Genomic DNA, 4127 nt, shown 5'->3' with positions numbered 1-4127 from the left:
TCCAGCCACCTTTGCCCTTTTTTTTTCAAACTGGGCATGGAAATGTGAGTGCAGTGTGGGTTGTGGGCATGTTCTTCAACTGAGTCAGCACAGAAGTCAACAAACACCCTGTGGAAACCACGGTGTGCCGGAGCCACGGTGTGCCGGAGCCACGGTGTGCCAGAGCGTTGTGAAAAGAAGGAGGAGGAGGGGAAGGAAAAGAAAAGAAGAGGAAGGAGAAGGAGGAGGAGGAGAAGAAGAAGAAGAGGCAGTATTTATTTGAAAGGGAGATAAGGGTAAAAAAGAGAGCATCTTCCCTTCCTAAAATCTGTCTCTATCATCTGGAAGGTGGAAGATGCTACTTGCTGCTTCCCTGGGCTCTGATGAAGGTAAAGGGGGCCTGGTAGGGTAAAGGAGGTGTCTTGTTCTCTGTCAAGGACTCTATGAGTACAGGTGATTGACATAAAATGGCACCCTGTGGGGAGCAAGGTGGGGCTGGCTCCCCAGGAGAGAGGTGCACAATGGGGCCATGCGTTTACTGAAGAAGTGGAAGGTTTCACGTGGTGGGAAAGTTGTACCTAGTGGTGAAGTTCCCTCCCAGCTTGCTTTCTCTTGCTGTGATAAACATCGTGACCAAAAGCTGCTTGGGGAGGAGAGAGTTTGCTTTACCACATCCTCATCACAGTTCTTCGCAGAGGGGAGTCAGGGCAGGGACTCAAGCTGAGCAGAGGGAGGTACCATGGAGGGGTGCTGCTTACTGGCTTGCTCTCCATGGCTTGTTCAGCTTGATTTCTCATACAACCCAGCACCCCCTGCCCAGGGGTGGCACTACCCTCGGTGGGCTGTGCCTTCCCGTATCAGTCATTAGTTGAGAACATGCCCCACAGACTAGCCCGTAGGCCAGTTCGTCGAAGGCATTCTCTCAGTTGAGGTTCCCTCCTCCCAGATGACTCCAGGCTGGCAAAAATCTAACCTGCTCACACTCATTTGGGGAAACACCCAGTGGGGAAGCTACACAGTAGAAGGACTACTTAGCCAGAAAGTTATGCTCAGGGAAACATTAGTACCCTGGAAAGAGATGGTAATCACAGGAGAGGTTAGTACCCACGGAAAAGGTGGTACCTAGTGGGCATATGGGCCTTGCAGAGGCTCACCACCTGACTTGGGTTGTGAAGGCCTGACAGCAGAAATCAAATTAGAAACAAAGAGCCAAATTGCACAGTCCTTCACATTTAAATAAAAAAGCAGCAGGATGCCCCAAGCCTTCAGTCCCCTGCCCACGGTTAGGACTTTCAGAGTATCCGTTTGTCCACATGGGTTTTCGATTTCTGCCAAGGAACACTGGTTAAAATTCAAGACAACAGTTCTGGATCAAACTGTTCTCATATTTCCCTGTTGGAAATACCTTTAATTCCTGAAGACAATGTTTCAATTCCCCACATGTCCCGTCACATGCTGGAGGGTAATAAAACCCTGCCATCCTCTTCCTGCCTCCCACCCCCGTGTTTGGAAGACTGCAGGGCACACATGGCCTTTCCATCAAGGAAGATAGCCCTGCCTCTGTTTCCTGCACCTCCCTCTGTACCAGTCGGGGGTTCTGGTCAACCACAGCTCCTGGCTACTTGGGAGACATGGCGAGAAAGAAGTGGACAAGTTGTGGTAGAATAGGAGCTGCTGTGCTTTCTTCAGCAGTCGCTGTGCCCGTGCTCGTACAGATGGCCCGGGAGCCAGTTTGGATCTGGATCTGTTCATTCTCCGTTGATCCTCACTGACCCATCCCTGCCCCGCCATGTACTCACATTTTTGTCTGTGGTTGGGGCCGTTCTCTGGAAGGCACATTTCAACCTGTTGAAATACCATACTACTGTCTCATGGGTTGGCATGTAGCCATTGTACAGACACTTCTCAGCCTCTCTGAGGGCCTATGTGCTACCTGATTGGTCAGTAGCTATTGTCACATTTACTGGTAAAGAGTCATGATTTCAATTTGTGGGGTGGGTGCTGTGCCTTCCTCTATCTGGAAATGCGCCCCCCCCCCATTCTTTCAGGACGAAGTCATCCTTAACTGCCATGTTTGAGTGACTAAGAAAACCAGGTTTAGAGAAGAAATCTATTGGAATGACACCAAGATCCAAGTAATATTTGCAGTCTTCTTGGTCCCAAGAACAATTCAACCCAATAAAGTCAACAGATACATGGCTTTAGAAAAGATGAAGCTGTATAGTAAGACAGAGGTCATCTGGCCCTGTAGCAGGTCAACAAGGGTAGCTTCTTTCTCTTTGATATTAGACATGCCTGGGGTTGTTGTCTAGTTGTAGGGTCTGAGGACACAGTGGAGGTCAAGCTGAGAAAGGTTGTTGGTTTTCTTTGTTATATCAAACCCAACCGAGGCTGGGCTATGTACAGAGAAAACAGCTTTATTTGACTTAGAGCTTTGGAGACTGAAAATCCAAAATTGTGTGTCTGTGGATGAATAGCTTAGTGGGGAGGCCTTTGGCAGCAAAATGGGGTGTCTCTAGGGGACCTCTTGACAGACAGCATCATGGCAAAAGTGTGAGAGAGATCACATAGCAAGGAAGGGTTTGGGGCAGGCAGAGATGTTCCACAGACCTTAGCACACTGACTTCAGTAAGCCGTATTCAACATTAGTTTCTTAAAGGAATCTAAAGGAGATGATGGGGGCATGGCTCAGTCAGTAAAGAGCTTGCCTTGCATGTATGAGGCTCTGAGTTCAATTCCCAGTATGCACATGACATGAACAGTCAGTCACGGTATGCTCACTTGGAATTCCAGTGTGGGGAAGCAGGGGCGGGGGGGGGGGGAGCTCTATCCTGGAGCTCTCTGTGTAGCCAGTCTGACCTACCTGATGAACTTCGGACTAGAGAGAGACGACTCGTCTCAAAGGAGGTAGATGGCATTCTTGGGGGCAACACTTGAAGCTGCACTTCAATGTTTTATTGCACGGGTATATATGTGCACAAACCACACACATAAACATGCACTAAAGAGAAGTTTTAAACGGAAACCAAGGCTAAAAAAATAAAGAGGGAAAAGAAACCTTGTTTGTAGAAAATTCTCAGGCACCCACAAAAAATATAGAAGATTGATACATAAAAATCTGTTGCTATCTCCATGCTGGTGATGAACGATGCCAACAAGAGACCATGAAAAACAGTTCCATTTGCAATGGCTTCCCAGACCACCTGAGAGATGAACATAACAAAATAAGTGAGAGGCTGTCGTGCTGAGGACAATCTGGAATTAAAGGGTCTGGCCAACAACAACAACAAAAACCAAAACCAAACAAAAAAATTGGGGAGACACTGATGGTGTTCAGAAACTGACAAGGTGGTGGATCTCACAGCACATATGGACCCACACATGAGCTAAGGCGCAGGGGACCCACACTAGCTAAAATAACCCTGCAAAAGAAGACAGAAGTTAGAGAGCCAACGTGGGTTCCAGACAGTTGGGAGCTACCTGATGTGGGTGCTGGGAACTGAACTCAGGTCCACTGGGAGAATGGAGATCACTCTCAACTGCTGAGCAATTTTGATTTTTTAAAATAGCTCACAGGGTGAGTTTCCCACATAGTTCATTTTGGTTAGTTCTCCCTGTTTCTGCAGCATCTCCCTGTCCCACATGTACTGTTTCCCTTTGTTCCCAGCATTCCCTGCTTCTACTTTGTCCTCTTGTCTTCCCCATTCCCATCAGCTTCTTTATCTGCATAGTGGAGCTGAGAGTATCTCACCATGGTGGTATCAGAAAGTTTAAATCAGATACATTGTGTTGTTTGAAATATTGTGTATATCAGAGTCAGCCCTCAATAAATGTTGGCTGTTATTATCACTGTTATGTAGACATTTGATGCTTTAATTCTGATTCTTTTTTCACTTGGTTAGACTATATCCTTGGGTGATATTCTCAGAGAGAGAAGACGAGCGACTCATTCTTCTTGCCAGCACCCCCTATTTTTTCCTTTGATATTCACGTTTGATCCCTAGTGAACATCCAGGGCATGTAAATTATTATATTTAGTACTTGCAAAATTTTCCCTTTCTTCTTATTTTAGTTCAGGCTCATCTTCACGGGATTTACTCTTGAAATAACTTCTTTGGAAAGGATGTAGGATGTATGCAATCTGACTC

Source organism: Arvicola amphibius, chromosome 10 (genome assembly GCF_903992535.2).
Source record: "Arvicola amphibius chromosome 10, mArvAmp1.2, whole genome shotgun sequence".
Classification (NCBI taxonomy): domain Eukaryota; kingdom Metazoa; phylum Chordata; class Mammalia; order Rodentia; family Cricetidae; genus Arvicola; species Arvicola amphibius.
The sequence above is the reverse complement of the archived record's forward strand: the minus strand, read 5'-3'. Positions refer to the sequence as shown.